At 48.7% G+C, this 20991-nt stretch overlaps 1 long non-coding RNA gene across 1 annotated transcript; it reads right to left on the reverse strand.

Moving 5' to 3' along the window:
- Positions 1-5782: 5782 nt before the first annotated feature.
- On the reverse strand, positions 5783-20111 carry LOC146405785 (uncharacterized). Its single transcript, XR_014838887.1, has 6 exons — positions 20019-20111; positions 18520-18692; positions 9444-9661; positions 7564-9113; positions 6299-7065; positions 5783-5925 (listed from the first exon to the last, which is right to left on the reverse strand). It is a non-coding gene; the product is annotated as an uncharacterized LOC146405785 (long non-coding RNA).
- Positions 20112-20991: the final 880 nt, after the last annotated feature.

Genomic DNA, 20991 nt, shown 5'->3' on the forward strand with positions numbered 1-20991 from the left:
AAAGACTCCTAATTTGGGGGTTTTGGGGGGGAGTTTGTTTTCTTTTGTTTCTTTTGCTTTTGCTTTTTAAGGCTGCACCTGTGGCATATGCACGTTCCCAGATTAGGGGTCCAATTGGAGCGGTAGCTGCCGGCCTACACCACAACCACAGCAATATGAGATCCGAGCCACATCTTCGACCTATATCACAGCTCATGGCAACACCAGATTCTTAACCCACTCAGAGGCCAGGGGTTGAATCCGAATCCTCATGGATACAAGTTGGATTCATTACCACTGAGCCACAACGGGAACTCCAAGACTCCTAGGTTTTGACCTGAGCAATGATAATATCTTTTACTGAGAAGAGAAAGTTAATTCTTACGATTTAGCCTAATGCAGTCTCAAAGCCACTCTGCAGGAGTAATGAGAATAATCCTTCCCCCTGTGAATGGACTGTATTAGTTAGACTATAAGGTCAGCTGCTGCAACAGAGATCCAACATGGCAATGGCGGAACCAAGACAGAAGCTCCTCTTTCTCTGTCACAACCATCCAGGCATAAGCAAGGTAGGGTAAGTGTGTGCTGTGTACAACGGCACAGTTCCCAGGCTCCTTCTGTCTTCTCCATGTGATCCAAGATGACTCAACACCGCCATGTCCATAGCCTCGCTAGTGGGAGGGGGAAAGGGATGAGGGGGCGCCCTCCTTCTCTTTAGAGGCCTAGCCCAGAAGTTGTAGGTGTGGCTCTGTCCATATCACATTGGCCCAGGCAGAAGCACATGGCCATTCCTGATGACAAGAAAGACTGGGGGAAATGTAGTTATTATCATGGGCCACTATGTATCTAGCTAATCACAAAGAATTCTGTAATTATGAATAGGAACTCAAAGAGAAATATTGGGGGGGGGGATTAGCAGTTGCTGACATCAGAGCTTTTCAGGTTGCAAAGTTCTTAACCTTCAGGTTATTTGATCTTGTAAGACAGAACCTGAAGCATTCATTCCATTTGAGAGAAAGTTCAGCAGAGTGTGTTAAGGGTATAGGCTTTGGAGTCTGACCCTCTAGCATCAAATCCCATGTCCACCATTTACTACCTGTCAGATCCTAAGAAAATTACCTAACCTCTCAGAGCTTCTGTCTCTTCGACTGTAAAATAGAGTTAATAATCCTACCCAGCTCATAGGTTGTTATCAGGATTAAATGGGAGAATGCTTACAAAGTTCCTGGTACACACTACAGCTATTCTACCTCAGCTATAATTATGTGTCAAGTATTGTGATCTACAAAAGAGCAATTCACAGTAAAGTGGGAGTCACAGGCGAACAGAGGGTTATAAAAGAATATGAAAATTCTCCTGTAGAGTAAGTGATCCCAGGAGCTAGAAGAACACAGAGGAGGAGCTCCTAACACACAGGTCTTGTAGGAAAAATAAAAGCCACGGCGGGAACTCAGTGGTTAACGAAGCTAACTAGGAGCCATGATGTTGCGGGTTCGATCCCTGCACTTGCTGAGTGGCTTAAGGACCCGGGCATTGCCGTGAGCTGTATGTGGTGTAGGTCGCAGACTCAGCTTGCATCTGGCGTTGCTGTGGCTCTGGCGTAGGCCAGCAGCTACAGCTCCAGTTAGACCCCAGCCTGGGAACCTCCATATGCCATGGGTGTGGCCCTAAAAAGACAAAAAAGACAAAAAAAAAAAAAAAAAGCAATGGCCATGAAGGGAGAAAAGATATTCCTAGAAGAGACTAACACATCAAGGCAAGAGCCTATGTCTTCAGCAAAATACACATTGTATGTTATGGCTGAAGCGCAGAAGCATGTAAACCACTAAGAGAAACGGAGAGAGATGAGGGCCAACGGTGGAGGGCATTCCAAGTGCCGTGAGTGCAGTGCTCACTGAGCACAAGAGAGTACTGGAAGCAGGGGAGTGACTGGTCACATTAAGCCCCAGAAAACCGCCGTGGCTGCTTTCGATGACGTGATTCCCAAAAGGCAGGAGAAACCTGAGCAGAACTGGAGGAGCCATCCAGACAGCAGGGGGCCAAAACTAAGGCAGTGGAAGAGGAGAGCCCCAGAGCCCACCTGCTTTTCAAAATTCCTTTCCTCTCTTAAGCAAGGTCTCTCTTCCCCTGCCTTATCTCAGCTGCTTTTACATCACTTGAATGACTAGAGAATCATCTTCTCAGATAACATTTCTATATACAGGTGACCAACCACCAGGCTTGCCCAAGACTCTCCTGGTTTTTGCATTCAAAGTCCTGTGATCCAGGACATCCCTCACTTCCAAACAGCTGGTCACCCAACCATAGAGCTTTACGGAGAGGCACTCTGGTGTAGTGGTTAAAAGAAAAATGCTGGACCCCGATTGCCTGGATTCAAATCCTAACCCCATCATGTATCAGATGTAGGACCTTTTTGTTGTTGTTCCCTCCCCCCCCAAGTGGGGGACCTTGGCATATGGAGGTTCCCAGGCTAGGGGTCCAATCGGAGCTACCATTGCCAGCCTACACCACAGCCACAGCCACATCAGATCCAAGCCACATCTGCAACCTACACCATAGCTCACGGCAAAGCCGGATCCTTAACCCACTGATCAAGGCCAGGGATCGAACCCGAAACCTCGTGGTTTCTAGTCAGATGCTTTAACCCCTGAACCATGACGGGAACTCCTGTCATCCTTTCTTAGATGTCTCCAGACCCGTCATTTCAAGCTCTCCGTCACTCCACCAAGGATGGTGAGAAAAAGTAGTTCTGTGGTTCCAGAGACTCTGTGGCATGTGGGGAGAGTCTGAGAGCATTAAATTGAATTAAATACAATCGAAGGCTTTTAAGATTCTCTCCCAGTGGGGGCTGCTTCCTGAGATTCTCAAGAATGGGGAGTTTGCCCTCACTTCCTTTGAAGAGGAATTCTGTACAGTGACGGGCCTGGGAGCTGGATGGGATGGCGTGGGGCATTCGCACAGCTTGTACAGCAGTGCTTCGAGGGCTTTAGAGACACGACTAAGGAGCCATCCTTCCCAAGTGACGCATTTGCCAACAAACTCTGAAGGAGCTCTTCTAACTGACAAAGGTTTGGGGCTGGCACTCTCCCAGGAGGGAAAGGGAAGACTAAGCTGTACCTACCAAAGGAAAGAGTCACTGGAAAATGCAAGGAGAGGAAGTGAGCTGTCCTAAAGGAGGACCGGCGGTGGTTTTCTCCAGGCGCCTCGCCACATGTGATTCAATCTGCTTCGGAAATGTCCCAAGAAAATGAGTATTTTCAATTAACCTGACAATGTACCCTTGCCTAAGAGATGAAGCTGGGTAACAGAGCATAACAAAGCCTGGGATATTTGTCCCCTTGCTCACCAGAGAAAGTGAGGATGTGGGGCCTGCCAGAGGTGAGAGCCAAGAACAGGAGGCTCAAGAATAGGAAAGCCACACATCAGGGAAATCAAAAGCCCAGTGGAGGATCCAGGTCGCTATCGCCCCGGCTTTCCCTAAATGGAAAAAGTTCATGGTCCTTTCAAACAGGAAGAGGAATACAATGGGGTTGGGTTGAGATCTGGACAAAACTCCACATGCATTTTTAAAATAGGCACCAAAACGCAGTGGCACAGAAGGATGTTTTTCCACCCTCAGAGCTGCACCTTGGACAAGGTGACTAAAGCTTTTCCCCGGAGCACCCACATTTAGCAGCTCCCAATGTCTTTTTTTTTTTTTTTTTAATTTTCTTTTTTTTTTTTTTTTTTTTTGTCTTTTTTTTGGTCTTTTCTAGGGCCACACCTGCAGCATACAGAGGTTCCCAGGCTAGGGGTCTAATCGGAGCTGTAGCCACCAGCCTACGCCAGAGTCACAGCGTAGTGGGATCTGAGCCGCCTCTGCGACCTACACCACAGCTCACGGTAACGCCCAATCCTTAACCCACTGAGCAAGGGCAGAGATCGAACCCGAATCCTCATGGTTCCTAGTCGGATCTGTTAACCACTGAGCCATGACGGCAACTCCTCCAAACGTTTTTAAATCAAGATTTTTTTTTAGGGCCACACCCACGGCATGTGGAGGTTCCCAAGCTAGGGATCGAATTGGAGCCGCAGCTATCAGCCTACACCACAGCCACTGCAACACCAGATCCAAGCTGCGTCTGCAGCCTACACCACAGCTCATAGCAATGTCAGATCCTTAACCCACTGAGCAAGGCCAGGGATCAAACCCATGTCCTCATGGATACTAGTTGGGTTCGTTATCTCTGAGCCACAACGAGAACTCCTGAATAAAGATTTTTAAATTACAAGAAGCTTAAAAATGTGACATTTCCCCTTTACAAAGTAGAAGAACATGAGTGAATGTGGCATCTAGTAAGCAAGAAACTTAGTTGAAACAGGAAACCACACATCACCCACCTTGTTACTAAATCTCATATGTAGACACAAGCTACTGTAGCCTACATTTCTTTTGTTTTGTTTTGTTTTGGCTGCACCCATGGCAAGTGGAAAACCCTGGGCCAGGGATCGAACCTGCACCACAGCAGCAGTCAGAGCCACAGCAGAGACAATACTAGATCCTTAATCTTCTGAGCCACCAGGGAACTCCATCATATGCCCATCTTTGAAACAATCCCAATAGCCAAAGGCATGGAATGCTCCCCATCTGATGGGATAGGTGCAAGCCATACAGCCATGCCTGGGAGGTTAGGGGAATCAGCCCCACTCAAAAAGCACATTGGCTCAGAGCGAGGGAAGCGTGTCGTCTTTACAAAGGAGTTCGTTAGGTATAACTATCAAAGAAAGAGGTGAGGGATGTCACAGTAGAAAAAAAATAGGTGTCCACTATACCTCAGCTGCCAAAATTTCAATTGTTTCCATGTTGCCTTGAATAAGTATATCAATTCTATTTTAATATGTACGTGAACTTCATAATAGTGAACTTTTATTCTTCTCCAGATGGTGGAGGTCGGGGACTTCAAGAAAACAATCTTGGAGTTCCCATCGTGGCTCAGCAGTTAGTGAATCCAACTAGCATCCATGAGGACACGGGTTCAATCCCTGGCCTCACTCATTGGGTTAGGGATCCGGCATTGCCATGAGCTGTGGTGTGGGTCGCAGACGTGACTTGGACCCCATGTTGCTGTGGCTCTGGCATAGGCCGGCGGCCCCATCTCCCATTGGACCTCCCCACCTGGGAACTTCCATGTGCCGTGGGTTTGGCCCTAAAAAGACAAAAAAGACCCCAAAAAAAGCAAGAAAGAAAACAATCTTCTTTTGCAGTGGAGGCATGGAGGGTCCCATCGAAGGGGACTGAATCTAAGACAGTGTTTGGCGTTTAAAGCTTGGGCACACACAAGTGCTCTCTCTCTGTTTCGTTAAAGACAACCAGTAGTAACCACAGTTGCTAGGGATGTGGAAGTTTCTTTCTTCTCTTCAGCTAAAGTCTGCCTGAGTTTGGGAAGCTGGCAAAGGGTAGCTGGCTATGGGTAAATAGCTTCTAGGACCACACAGGACTTTGTCTTTCTAACCACAGTGACTAGTAGAATACCTAAGGAATTCCTAGCAAGAATACTTATCCTGAAACATCAGTTTCTAAGGACAGAAAGCCATATCGCATCAGGCGGCAAACTCTGCAAGGGACCCTTGGCCCATCCATTTGTCACATGCATATTTCCATGTGTTCTGCCATGTGAGGTTCAGTGTAAAATTTCCAGAGGAGAATCCTAGACTCAAAGAGGTGGAAGGAATCTTTGAGTTCTTCTGGCATACTCCTTGACCTTATAGTTGAGAATAAACAAAACATACGGAAATACGTAGAAATATAGAAAATGAGGCTTACGAAGGGGAAGTGGCTCACGAAGAACATAGGAAATTGGTATCCAAGCTAAGACTGGAGCTCAGGAGTCTTGGGTTCCCTTCCACAGTTCCTTCCATGCTGCCCCGTGGCTTTTCTTGGGTGGATTCCATCGAGACCATTCGAGCCTACAAAAGAAGGATTTGGAGTCAGAGACTCAATTTGTCTTCAGACCGTGCAGGTCCTTTTTGTAGCCGCTTACCCCCAACTGCACTTAAACAGGCAGCTCTTGAAAAGGTCCTCGATTCCGGAGTACAAAGAGAAGTTGAGAGAGAAGCTCTAGGGTTTTGCTCTCTAGAAGCAAGATGAACCTGGTGTTCTTTCAGTTTGGACTTGCGCATTGGGAATTCCGGGCCCTCCATAAATACCCTACGATGTCTAGGCTCTCCTTGGCAATGTACACGAAGTGTTGTGCCTAGATGGCTTTTTTTCTGGATCTGATGCGCATAGACTCCCTAGCATCTCAAAGGGGCTAATAACCCTCAAAAGATTAAGACCTACCTGTCCAAAGTGATCTTCCAAATGTGGCTTGTCATCACATTTACCAGGGAAACTTCAAAAGGATGGATACCTGGGCCCCTTCCTCCTGGAGCAGTAGATTCAGTGGATCTGTGCTGGAGCCCAGAAAATCTGCATCTTTTAGAAACTCTCCAGGCTTAGAAGGGGCAGCTCTAGAAGACAATATTAATAGAATGCTTTTCTGGAAAGGAGAAGGAAAAATTAGCTCATGGCTTGGCACTTTAAAGCCATTCTGATGTAAACACTTCAGGTGTTAATGACAAGAAGAAAATTCAAATTTCTGGACAGGGAGGACATTGAAATGCAAGAAGCTCTAGAGGAAACAGTGGAATTACATACTTTACATTGTAACCAGGAACTCAGCCCAGACTTTGTTTCCCCAACCATGCCCCTGCAGTGACTGTCGAAGTCCGTGAATTCCCAATCCTCAGGGCAGTGGAGGATCAGTGAAAATCAACCACTTCTTGGCACTTTTGTGGTTTCTGAACAACAACAACAACAACAAGGTGCTTTGTCCACTTATGCATGAAACACATTTTTTTCAGTGAGAGGAATTTTTAAAAATTTTTGGAAGCATGGTTGATTTATCATGTGTTGATTTCTGCTGTACAACAAGGTGATTCATATCTGTACATTTCTTCTCATATTCTTTTCCATTATGGTTTATCATAGGATATTGAGTATAGTTCCCACTGTGCCTTAGCGGGTTAAGAATCTGACTTGTATCCATGAGGATACAGGTTCAATCCCTGGCCTCATTCAGTGGGTTAAAGGATCTGGTGGCATAGACTGGCAGCTACAGCCCTGATTCGACTCCTGCCCTGGAAACTTCCCTATGCCGAGGGTGTGGTACTAAAAAGACAAAAACAAAAACAAACAAACAAAAAACAACAACAACAAAAAAAACTAATTCATGTGAAAACCATGCATTAAATGAAAAATGTATAAATCATATATCAGGAAAAGAAAATTAGCTTCCTGCTCCTGGCCCCCTGATTCTCTTTTTTTTTTTTTTTTTTTTTTTTTTTTTTTTTTTGTCTTTTCTAGGTCCGCTCCCACGGCATATGGAGGTTCCCAGGCTAGGGGTCAAATCGGAGCTGTAGCTGCACCACAGCCACAGCCAACGTGGGATCCAAGCCGCGTCTCTGACCTGCATCACAGCTCATAGCAACACCGGATCCTTAACTCACCGAGCAAGGCCAGTGATCGAACCCGCAACCTCATGGTTCCTAGTCGGATTCATTAACCACTGAGCCATGATGGGAACTCCCCCTGGCCCCCCGATTCTCAATTCTTCCTCCCACGGGCAAATGTTAGTATACCCTAGATATTCTATATAGGTTTTGGGTCCATGTACTAATTCATTAGGTGGCTACCTCCAGTACTAAGCTGAGGATGGTACAGTGTCTATTTGTTCACTGCCTTATCCTTAGTATCTCACTCACAATCAGCACTTCACCAGTGTTTGGGGGTAAATGCAAGGATGTTAAAAGAACAGAGAGACTGGGTCTGTATCTGAACTGCCAGTTCTTGTGCATCTTCTGTGTCCCAGCTCAGCTCTGCATATCCAGTAAACTTGATGGATTCTCCTGGGCTGCCCTAACTCTGATTCACCTCCTCGAGAGCAACTTCTCACACGGTGATGAAACTATGGTTCTCTTGTCTGTCTCTCTCCATAGTCGGTGCGCTCCCTGTGGGGTGGGACCGCATTGAACGCTCCTGGACCGTCCTCGTGCTAAGCTGCCCAGACATTAATCAACACTTTCTCACTGGCTGCTTGCCTAGCCTGACTCATAGGACTGTTGGCTCCTTTACAGTTCTGTTCTCAGCCTGTCAGAGCCATTCAGGGTTATTTTCCCCATGAAGACTCGTGTTTTCTTCAACATCTCTGGTTCGGAGCGATGCGTCTAACGTGAGCCTGCCTGGAGATTCTCCTTTCCTAGAGGACTCAGCTTCCTCATCTACAACAGGCAGATGCCAACCTTCCAGAATGGTTGGGATCATTAAATGAGGTCTTACGTAAAAGCACCAAGCACATCAAGGCAGTCGTTCAATCCGCCCCCCCCCCCCCGCCCCCCGCCAAACCCCTTCTGCAAGAAGAGTCTAGGTGCCAGTCTTGCTAAAAAGGAGAAAAGTCTCTGCGTGGGCTGTAGGGTCAGGCAGACAGGAACTCTAATGCCCATCCCAAGTCAAACCTTAATGAGAGAGTGAGAATCACTAATAAAGTAAAAAATAAAATAAATACATAATGCTGTCATCGGACGATGACTTGAAATATAATAGTTGCATGCGGGAGAAGCTACTCAGTGATGCACCCTCAGAACAGATACAGAGACTTGGGTGGTCCCTCAAGCCTAGACGACACTCAGTCTGGTCCCTGCCTGCCCATCTCCCGGCATTCCCTCCCCGCCTCCCTCCCGCCCTCCCCGTAGGCTCCAGCCACACTGAACTTCCTTTGTTCCTCCACGCACCCTTTCGATGCCAGGTCTTTGTATGTGGTCGTCCATCTGCAGGTCACTCACTTATCCTCCAACTCTAAGCTTAAATATTTCTTCCCCAGGAACCCCTCTCTTGACCTCCTGAGCCGGAATAAGTCGGTGTGCTGTAGGCCGCCCTAGAGAACCCTGTTCTTGGCCACACCCAGCACTCATTACAGATGCAAATTACCAAAGGGTCTTCATGCAAACTTTTACCTATGCAGCAATCACTTCTAGAATTCCTCCTACGGGCCAGGTGTTGTTCCAGAGGCTGAGGATACCGTGGGAGATAAGAAAAGCCACAGACCCTGCTAATGACACTAACATTCCAGTAAGAGAGAAAGACAATAAGCAAATAAACAAATGAACACGCCCCCCCCCCCGCCCCGCCCTGTTCCCGGCTGCATTTCCAGAACTGAACATTGTATACCCGACACACAGCAGATACGCAATAAATGCTTGCTGAGGTAAAGGACTGAGATATGAAGATAAGTGGCAGCCAGGAGTGGCAGCCAACACAACAAACTACTGAAAGATCATTTCACCCTGAAGATCTGTTCAATGTACAGCAGGGACCAGAACGGGCTGGCGCCTACCCTCCCCTGTTGATGGCCAAGAACTTGAACCTGGGGAGGAGAAGCGTGGCTTACCCTCACTTCCGACTGCCCTGTGCCTACGTCGGCGTGTAAAAATAGGGATCAGTGAAGAGGTGCAAGCCCCAGACTTGCCAAATGATCTTCTCCACTCCTGTGCCTTCCTGTGCCGGAGACTCACTAGCTGGTTGCCAAATCCATTTCCTCTTTCTCATGGACATACACCTCGGCTGCATTTTCCCAATTCTCTTATGTCAGCACCACATGATGAGCTCCTGTCAGTGGAATGTGAACACAAGGGAGAGAAACCGGCTCGATCCTTCATGCTCTTGCATCACAACGTCCTTGGATGCCAGGTATGAAAGATGACAAAGGGATTCCCGTTCTGACTCAGCGGTAACGAATCTGACTAGTATCCATGAGGGTGCAAGCTTGATCCGCGGCCTCACTCAGTGGGTTAAGGACTCAGCATTGCCATGAGCCATGGTGCAGGTCACAGACGTGGCTCGGATCCTGCATGGCTGGGGCTGTGATGTAGGCCAGCAGCTGTAGCTCTGATTTGACCCCTAGCCTGGGAACTTCCACCTGCTGCAGGTGTGGCCCTAAAAAGCAAATAAAAATAGTAATAAAGATGGCAGAAACCCAAGATGGAAGGGCTTAGGTCCCTAAACTACTATTTGAAGAAGAGCCTCCCATTTATTAGGAAAACCTCTATTTTTTTTTTTTAACTTTTTGTCTTTTTAGGGCTGTACCCACAGCATATGGAGGTTACCAGGCTAGGGGTCTAATTGGAGCTGTTGCTGCCGGCCTGTGCCACAGCAACGCCAGATCCTTAACCCACTGAGCGAGGCCAGGGATCAAACCCACAACCTCATGGTTCCTAGTCGGATTTGTTCCCACTGCACCATGACGAGAACTCCGAATACCCCTATTTCTTATATTTTATTTTATTTCATTTCAACTGCAGCCACATCATGCAGAAATTCCTGGGCCAGGGATGGAACCTGCACCACAGCAGTAACCCAAGCCACAGCATCTCCTTTACTGCTAGGCCTCCAGGGAAGCCCAAGAGTACTCACTCGAGACTTGATGTGAGTGAGAAATAAACTACTATGATGGGCTACAGGCTGGGCATTTACCCGTTTGTGCAGCCAGCATTATCTGTGCAATAGAGCTCCTTCCTCTCGCCAGGTCAATGCTACTTCTCCAGCCCAGAGCCTCCCCTGGGCTCCAAACCCAGCTCTACAACTATGCACCACCACCGCAGTAACCAGAGCCACAGCAGTGACAATGCTGGATCCTTAACCCCCTGAGCCACCAGGGAACTCCATCCTTAGCCACAGTCTCGAAGGAAGGCCCTGCGTGATGTGACCCAGCCTCCCTCTGCAGCCTCTTCACCTCTTCTGCTGACCCCAACCCGGCTGTCCACACTCCTGTCCCATCAGCTCATTTCATTTCCTCACTCACGTCATCCTCCCACCCTGAGCTGACTGTTCCCTCTGCCTAGAAGCCTCTTAGCCCTTCTCTTCCCTTTGACCACATCCGCTCACCCTTTCGGCCTCATCTTGAATTTCACTTCTTCAAAGAAGTGGCCTCCCTGACCCCTGGAGCAGGCACAGCCACTGATAGCACCTCCTACTGCCCATCACAACTCTCCTGACATTTGATTGTTGTGACGGGTTTAATTGTCTATCTTTCCTGTTAGAGCACACGTTTCTAGAGGGCAGGGCCTGGGCCCTATTCATCTTTGTGTCCCTAGCTTCTAGAGCAAACTAGGGATCTCTGCAGGACTGTTAAATGAACAGCTCAAGAATTGTCAATTTGAAGTTGCCACATGACATCTCTGGGTGGCCTCTTAGGAGTATCAGTGCTCTTTCATGAGAGCCAACAGTGAATTCTCAGAGTTTCTCTGTGATCTGAGTCAGGGTGATTCGCCCTGTCTCCGTAATGAAGAAACAGAGCCTCAAGGGAGCAGGTGATCTGCCCCAGGGAAGCAGAGAGGTGAGGCAGTCACAGGGCTCCAGCTGTGACCGCACTACCTCCCCTCTCCCTCCCCCTTTTCTCGCCTCTGAGCACCAGGCGGAAATGTAATGTCATGACACATTGGGGGATTTCTTTCTTCCACTGCATTTTTCTGATGTGACTCCAGCCTGGGGAGGTTGGGGGAGGCGGGCGGTGGGGAGGGTAGCTGCCGCATTCCTCAGCGGCCCCCGTTTGCATAGCTCAGAGAGAGAAGAAAGAAGTTAGCGGGCGTTGGCAGACGCACTGGGCATTCAGCTCCTGTTCTGGCAGCTGCAGAGGCTGGGCCCAAGCGCAGGCTCTGCTAAGGCCAAGGAGGCAGGCCCTCTCCCGCTCCAGGCTGCCAAGATGAGGTGGAAGAGGTCAGGGCCTCGGCCTAAGATGGGGGATCACAGAAAGAGGCCCCTTCTTTCTGCCCAGCCTGGCAGCCAGTTGGCCATGAGCCACCAAGTGTGTGCATGTGGGGTGGGGGTGGGGGTGGGGAACAATGGCAGGGCCTCGGGGCAAATCCCTCCAGGTTCAAGGGCTGATGGGACATCAGAGGGTCTGGGGGCCTCTTTTCAGCCCCTGCTCACCCTGGAGATACCGCAAAGGCAGCCCCTGGACAGATGTCCCCACCCAGCTTCTGGGGCCACTGCCATCACATTCCAGAGAGGGCCACAAGCCACAGACCGTGACTTGAGAAAGAGCGTGAAGCCTTGCTCACCATGGAAACCAGGCTTCTTGGGAAAAGGTCACATATTTGATGTGGCTGTCATCGGGGCACCTTAAATGAAGCACTGTTCCTGTTTTCCTGAGGACACCCACCAGCAGAGAAGGCCTGAGACAAAGGGGGTGGCAGCTGACCTGTTTGCCCGGCTTTAGGCAGGCCCCCGTCACACTTTCCCCTTCTCAGCAAAGCCCAGCGCTATACCCACTTCCTCAGCCTGACTCCAACTTGGCTCCACTGGGTCAGCCCCGCAGTCACAGCCAGGAGCCTGGCAAGGAGATAGACTGCTCCAAGAATCTGGAAAAGGAGGTAAAAACTAGCAGAGGGTTAGAAGTCAGAGACTGTTGTTGTTTTTGTTTTGTTTTGGTCTTTTTGCCTTTTCTAGGGCCGCACCCATGGCATGTGGAGGGTCCCAGGCTAGGGGTCTAATCGGAGCTGTAGTCCCCAGCCTACACCACAGCCACAGCATGCGGGATCCGAGCTGTGTCTGTGACCCACACCACAGCTCACGGCAACGCCGGATCCTTAACCCACTGAGCAAGGCCAGGGATCAACCCTGCAACCTCATGGTTCCTAGTCAGATTCATTAACCACTGCGCCACAAGAGGAACTCCATAGAAGCAAGAGCTTGTTAATAGCTATCATGTACCGAGTACTTGCTTCTCGCCAGGCGCTATGATAAAGGCTTTACACGCACCGCAATCCCCACAAAAACCCTAGTAAGAAAAGTCCAGCTTTGAGAGGTGAAACAACTTGTCCAAGATCGTTATAGCACCAGGAAATGGCCTGCTGGGGATTCAAACTCCACTTTGCCTGATGCAGAGCCTGAACTCTCAACCTCTGCCCTGCTCTCCCTCGTTCATTTATTCATGCCTTCACTCATTTATTCAATTGCCCATTCAGGCATGCCTGCGGCAAACATTCAGTGAGAGCCTCTGGTGTGCTCCGAACTGCACTGGGCCGGGCCTAGAGAGCTACAAAAGGACATGTTTCATGACCTCCACAAGTTCACGGTGGGATGAGCAAGCAACGACAACACACATCGTGATGGAAGCCATGGGAGCAGAACAGCAAAGCTGCTATGGGAAGAGGGCTAATTTCCCTCGCATGGTCCAGGCCCGGTGCTGTGGCCGAAGCACAGAGGAGGCGTGACTCACTCAAGTGGGACTGCCAGTGGCTGGTCGTCTTTCTCTAGAAGGTGTCTGAACACATACCTGGAAAAGGATGCTTGTACCTGAAAGGCTGAACGTGGGTCAGGCTCCTCAGGCCTGGACTCTTGGGGTCTGGAGTTGGCTCATCTGGACAAGAGATAACACTCACCCCGAAATGGGCCTGCTCATTCTTAGGCTTCCTGGGGCCCCAGCCTACTCAGTACCACCAAAGAGATAGCAAGAAGTCAGGCCTTCCTGGAGAGCCTTGGACGAGGACAAGCTGTACACAGCCAGGCTTCACCCAGACATGAACGGCAGAAGGAAGAACGAGCCAGTAGCTTCTTCCTTCTTCCACGCTCCCCGTGAAGCCTGCCTACTGTCAAAAGCTGGCTGGCAACAGGAAGAAAACAAGTGCTTCATCACAGGGAAACCAACCCAGGGACTTCTGGGTTAGGCAAGGCCTCGGGGGTTGGGGAAATGGGTGATTTAATTCCTCCCATCTGTCTGGTTCCAGCACCCACATCATCTGTCTTCCGGGGAGCCTCCCACGCTCACGACAGCACTCCAGCCCTGAAAGGACCCTTTCCTTAGAGGCCCTGCTGGTTAGTGATGGCCAAGATGCTGGGGCAGGGCGGGGGGACGGAGGGAGGGAGGGAGGTTCTCTCAAGAGCAGGAGGGCAGCTGGCTTCCTGTGTGGGTGGCAGTGAGCTAAGAGGTCTCGTCCTCTTCTCCATCCATCAGGGGGGCAATCAGCATGCCCTCACCCCAATGCGCAACTTTTAAAGTTCAAAAGGAAAATCCAAACCACAACCACCTCCAAATCGTATGAACTTGGTGGTGGCCTGACCCGCGGAAACCAACCATGGAAAGGGCCATGCCTTTTTTTTTTTTTTTTTTTTTTTTTTTTTTGTCTTTTTGCCTTTTCGAGGGCCACTCCCGCGGCATATGGAGGTTCCCAGGCTAGGGGTCGAATCCAGGAACTCCGGATGGGGCAATTCTAAGCTCGTCCTCCTGCTCTCAGGTAGGGCGAGCCCTTTTCTTTCCTCAGGGTGGGCCTCTGTGGAGTGACACTGCCTGGTGCCCCAGCCCCTCGAGGCCTGGCCTGGCTCGGGCGCCTCGCCAAGTAGGGAGGAAAACACAGGGCCTTCTCCTCTCTTCTCTCTTTGGAGAATGGTGGTCAAAATAGGAGCTCACGGTACGAAGAGCCTGGGTCCTCTTGGGCAACAGCAGCGTCAACCACACCTGCATTAAGTAGTCATAGCCTTGTGCAAGCTCCTCTGTGTTTCAGGGCCCTTGTCCACCAAACTGGAGATGGTAACCCTACCCACCTTCCGGGAGGTCTCATGGTGGCGCAGCAGAAACGAATTTGACTAGGAACCAAAAGGTTGCGGGTTCGATCCCAGGCCTTGCTCGGTGGGTTAAGGATCTGGTGTTGCCGTGAGCTGTGGCATAGGTTGCAGATGTGCCTCGGATCCTGCGTTGCTGTGGCTGTGGTGTAGGCTGACAGCTGTAGCTCCGATTAGACCTGTAGCCTGGGAACCTCCATGTGCCGTGAGGGTGGCCCTAAAAAGCAAAAAACAAACAAATGAACAAACAGAACTACCCATGTTCCTGGGCACTGTAAGGATTAACTGAAATCCTATGAGAAGAGAGGAGTTCTCATTTTGTCACAGTGGAAACAATCTGACTAGGAACCATGAGGTTGCAGGTTCAAACCCTGGCCTTGCTCAGTGGGTTAAGGATCTGACGTTGCCATGAGCTGTGGTGTAGGTCGCAGATGCGGCTTGGATCCTGCATTGCTGTGGCTGTGGTGCAGGCTGGCCACTGTAGCTCTGATTAGACCTGTAGCCTGGGAACCTCCATATGCCACGAGTGCAGCCCTAAAAAGACAAAAAGACAAAAAAAAAAAAAAAAAAAGAAGAAGAAGAGAGGAGAAACATCATATAAATGCCAGCTGTCCTTTCTTCTGTCTTCAGGTCCTTCTTCTTTCTCCCCTTTGCCTCTTTTTTCTTTTCCTTGCATCCCTGTCCCTCTCATCACCCTCACTACAGGGCCCTCCCTGACTTTGTAAGTCCACAGAAAGAGTGCTTGATTTCCTTGGCCCTGCAAACTTTCGCCCCTATTCCTTCCCCTCTTGATGAACAGAATCACCACTTGCCCAGCTGCTCAGGCAAAAATCCAAGAAATCATTCTTTTTTTTTTTCTTTTTTTTTTTTTTTTTTTTTTTTTGTCTTTTTGCCTTTTCTAGGGCCACTCCCATGGCATATGGAGGTTCCCAGGCTAGGGCTCGAATCAGAGCTGTAGCCGCCCACCTACGCCAGAGCCAGAGCAACGCAGGATCTGAGCCGCTTCTGCAACCTTCACCACAGCTCATGGCAACGCCGGGTCCTGAACCCACTGAGCAAGGCCAGGGATCGAACCCGCAACCTCACGGTTCCTAGTCGGATTCGTTAACCACTGCGCCACAATGGGAACTCCAAGAAATCATTCTTGATTCTTCTCTTTCCCATAATACCCACTTTCAATCACCAGCATGTCTTACATGTGGTTCCTCCAAAAACGTATCCTGTATGTGACCATTTCTCGCTACCTCCTCTGCTTCCCCCCGAATCCTGGCCGTTATCACGTCTTTCCTGGATGTGGCTGCAAAGGTCTCTTAACTGGTCTCGCTTCTTTCCCTTTGGCTCCCCTAGAACCCTTTTGCTGTATATCAAAGTTCCTGGGCCAGGGGTTGAACTAGTGCCACAGCAGTGACTGGAGCCACTGCATCAACACCAGATCCTTAACCTGCTCTGCCACAAGGGAACTCCCAAAGTTATACTTTTAAAATATGAATCAAGTCATATCAGTCCCCTGCTCAAAACACTCCATTGGCTTCTGAATTGTTCACCATGCCTATAAGGGCCCATGAGGTCTGGGCCTTACCGCCCTCTTCAACCTCCAAGGACTACTCTGCAGTTCAGGGGTTCCCTTCTGTCACCCAGAGATACGAAGCTTTTGCTTCACATGCCTGAGCCTGTCTTATCCCAGTTCAGATGTTACCTCCTCAGAAAGACCTTTCTTGAGCCACCTTGTAAATTAATTCTGTCCTCAGTGACTCTTTAGGAGATCGCTCGTGTGGGTGTGTGTGTGCTATTTCTGAAATTAACCTATTTCTTTATTTACACTTGTATTGTTGGTCCATGTGGCAGTCTGGTCCGCTGTTCTCCAGTGACAAGAATCGTAGTTGGCATATTATAAGTTCCCAGTCCATTTTTTTGAATGAATGAGTTAAAACATGTCCTCCAAAATTACTTCTTTTCTCTCCCAACCCTCACTTCATCCAAGCGCCCTCTCTCTTCTTCAGAGCATGGATCTCACATGGAAGGGACAGAGTAGCCTCCGCACATATTTGCTGAATGAATGAAGCTCAAACGATTTATATCTACTAAGCATGTCAGCCTCTTAACACATTCCCAGGAATATTAGCATTCTCAAACGGGAAGCTTGAATTTCAGGCTCTATTGATAAAGGGCAAAATTTCAGGCCAGCCAAGCTGAATATATTTGGATCAAGTTACTGTTCCATGGCTTCTTAAAGCAACGTATATTTATTAAGACCCTTTAGGGCTCCTCTGAAACCAAAGTTGACATTAAAATGTAAAACAGGAACTGAAAAGCACTGTTTGTTTCTAAGGAAAGAATTATAAACTGAGAATAAGAGGCCTGAGGTTCCATCCTGAATGCGCCACTAATTAGGTCCTTGGACAAGCTGCTGCTGATAAACAGCGTTTACTGAGCATCTAACACGTTCCTGACCCCGACCTAGGACTTTAGTCACACCTCTCGTTGCTGCAACTCTGCCAGAGGGCTATTTTTAGCCTGTCTACTTGCTAGATAAGGAGCAAGGTTCAGAGAGGTCCACGACCAGGCGTGGGGGCCGATGTGCTCAGGAACAGTAGAGCCGGACTCGGACCCAAGTGTGCATCAGCCTGTACTCCTGGGCCTTTCCTGACACCCCGATAAGGCACCTCAGGGCAGGAGAAGACCCTCTAAGGAGCTGCTCTCTATGTGATTTCTTCGCTATATTATTTCTGGATTTGAGGAAGAAGGAAAGATAAGTCTGGTCACGATAACTCATTTGGGAACATGCCTTGATGGTTACGGTAAAGGCTCGGTGTCAGGCATGACTCTACGGCTGACCTTAGGCATCTACCATGTTTTCACGGGTAGAATCAAAGCATCTACCTCCTGGCCCAGTAGGCCATGCCTCCTGAGCATGCCACATGTTAAATACTTATTAACCTGGAGGACAAACTATCAAAATATTAAATCACTATGCTATACACCTATACCATTCTAAACCAACTACACTTCATTAAAAAAAGATAAGTATTAGGGATGTAGTGTACAGCCTGATCACTAGAATTAATACTGCTCTACGTTATATACCAAAGTTTGTTGGGTTTTTGTTTGTTTTTTGTCTTTTTTGTCTTTTTTTTTTTTTTTTTTTTTTTGGTCTTTTTGCCATTTCTTGGGCCACTCCCTTAGCATATGGAGGTTCCCAGGCTAGGGGTCGAATCGGAGCTGTAGCCCCCAGCCTACACCACAGCCACAGCAACGCCGCGTCTGCAACCTACACCACAGCTCCTGGCAATGCCGGACCTTAACCCACTGAGCAAGGGCAGGGACCGAACCCGAAACCTCATGGCTCCTAGTCGGATTCGTTAACCACTGCACCATGACGGGAACTCCTATCTTTTGTCTTTTTAGGGCCACACCTGCAGCATATGGAGGATCCCAGGCTAGGGGTTGAATCGGAGCTGTAGCCAGTGGCCTACAACACAGCCACAGCCACACAGGATCCGAGCCTTGTATACAACCTGTAAGCTCACCGTAATGCCTGATCCTTAACCCAGTGAGCCAGGCCAGGGATCGGACCTGCAACCTCATGGATACGGAGCCACGTCAGGAACTCCTACATATGAAAATTTTTAAGAGAGTAAATCCGGAGTTAACACCACAAGGAAACATTTTTTTTCTTTTTCTTTCATTTTGTATTTGCATGAGAGGATGGATGTTCACCCAACTTACTGTGGTCATCATTTCCTGATATATACATGCCGCATCCTTATGCTGTACACCTGAAACTTATCCAGGCTGTATGCTAATTAAATCTCAATAAAACTGGAAGGAAAAAAGTCTATTCATCTCACTACGATGATATGAACATCATAAAAGAAAGTCTGTCAAAGGCAGCTGAAAGGGATGCTCACAGAGAAGAGGAAGATGCTTCTCGGTGCCCACGAGGGCCGGGTTTCGTCCCCCGGCCAATCTTGAGAAGTGGCTGCAGGTGCAGAGGTTCCCAGGCAGACTGTATCAGCCAAGCAGATGCCAGGGGAGCTCCCGTGAAGCCAAGAAGAGCTTCAAGAGCAGCAGGAGACAGCCGCTGAAAGACAGGAAGCCCAGAGCCCACAGGAAACATTAGCTGGGGAAACAAAAGTGTGCTCGGAAAAGCCTGGCCCCGTGTGAGGCCTGAAGGCTTGACGCTTAGAGGCAGGAAAGGGAGCCCCACGAGGAGTTCAAAGTAACTCACGGCTCCAGGTATTTCTGACATTTCTACTATTTCCTCTGACTACCAAAGCAATACGCTGGTACTTTACATAGAGTTTTATGTAATGCAAATAGCAAACATGTTCCTATCCAAGTTTTTAAGCATCTTTTTCAATGAAGTTTAGCACCTATAGAAAAGTGCACGAGTCATACTCCATGAATATTCTCGGAGCACGTTCCCCCAGCTTGCCAGCACCTCTACAGTTCCTCTAGCTGCTGCCTTCCAGTCTTCACCAGTTCCAGTAGGAATCCCTTTCCCGATCTCTTTCTCCGTAGATTAGTTTTGCCTATTTAAAAATTTAATACAGGAGCTTCCTTGTGGCTCAGCAGGTTAAGGATCTAGTGTTGTCACTGTAATAGCTCAAGTCACACTGCTGTGGCACAGGTTCGATCCCTGGCTTGGGAACTTCCACATGCTGTGGGTGTGGCTAAAAAAAAAAAAAAAAGATTAAAATTTTTTTTAAATAAATGGGATCATGCAGAATGTACCCTTTTGTTTCTGGCTTTGTTCACTCAGCAGTATATTGCTATGGTATAGATTAGTATTTCATTGCATAGATAGACCATAATTTATTTATTTATTTCATCATCAAATATTAACGAGTGGGGAATTCCCTGGTGGTCTAATGGTTAGGGCTCAGCACTTTCACTGCTGCGGCCTGGGTTCAATCCCTGATCTGGGAACTGTGATTGTAGATCAAGCCACTGCGCACCATGGCAAAAAAAAAAAAAAAAAAAAAAAAAAACCTGACAAGTGAGTGTGGCTAATTTACAGGTTTTAGTTTTAGTAAATAATATTAAGAACCCTCCTGTACCTATCTTTTGGTAAACACATATATTCGTTTCTCTTGTATCCAGCCCCAGAAGTGGAACTGCTGGGCTACAGGGTGTGCATATGCTTTGCTTTGGATATTCGAAGTACGTACATGAGCTCTGTGTGGGCCCCTGGAGAAGCTTCACAGCATCCCGACTAGGAGAGGACGAGGGAGGGACAGTTCAGTAGCCTCTGTCCAGTGGCCTCCCAGGGGGTCTGCCTCCAGTTCATCCAGGGCACCCGGACCTTCCCAAATCCCATTCATCCTGTCATTCCCCCCGCAGCCTGCCCCACACAGGCCCTTCTTTAAACCCAACCATACTTCCAGAGCCGCATCGCATCACATACCTGTGCACTTGCTGACCTGGGACTGGATTTTAATCATTTCGTATACTCATTCATCCCTGTAACAACTAGTATGTGTCTACGACTCAATTGCACAGTTTTGGATCTGGGATTAGAGCAGTGTACACACTACTGTCTCCATGGAGCTAGCATTCTAGCAGGAAGAGCTAGGCAAAAACAAAGAGGAATACGTTAGTGGCGATGAAGGCTATGGGGATGATAAAGCTGACTAACAAGGAGAATTGGAAGAGTGGGGAGAGGGAGGAACATGCTGGCGTTTAACAGGGTAGAGTCGGGGAAGCCTGGATCCCGAACCGGCTAAGCCGCAAGGGAACACACTGTAAATGATCATTCTGGCAATTTTCTCGTGGCCTCGTGGGATTCAGTGGTTCCACTGCTATAGCTCAGGTTCCATCCCTGGCCTGGGAACTTCCACATGCTGTGGGCATGGCCAAAAATAATAGTAACTAAATCATCTATCACGCTTATTATGTTGGAATGGGAGCACAAATGGCAGAAGAAAGGGGACAGGAGGCCACGGCAGCGTCCAGGTAAGGGATAGCGGTGACTTGGGCTGGGGTGATGAGAGCAGCAGGGATGAGAAGTGGCAGCATTCAGCCTTTGTGTCCTAAAGGTGCATCTGACCAGACTTGTGATGGGTGGCACGTGAGTGAGATGTCAAAGCTGCCTTGTTTCCACCAAGAGCAATGCCTGCTTGTGGTGCGACACGGCGTCAGCCCCGAGACCAGGGTATCCTGACCAAAGGAGCCGATGCCCTTCCTGGTTCCGGCCGGCCACACTTTTCCTACGTGAAAGGTCTCGTCTCTCTGGTCTCAGAGATGGTGTGATGTAAGCAGGGAGACAAATAATTAGAGTCAGAATCCCAGGCACAGCTCTGTCATTTACCAGCTGTGTATCCTCAGGCAGGTTTTATCACCTCTCCAAAGCTCAGTTTACGATTTTGAAAAAATGAGGC

Source organism: Sus scrofa, chromosome 2, assembly GCF_054392235.1.
Source record: "Sus scrofa isolate SSC_HxYL_T2T_F1_AM1 chromosome 2, Sscrofa_HxYL_maternal_Yorkshire_Landrace_v2.0, whole genome shotgun sequence".
Taxonomy (NCBI): Eukaryota; Metazoa; Chordata; class Mammalia; order Artiodactyla; family Suidae; genus Sus; species Sus scrofa.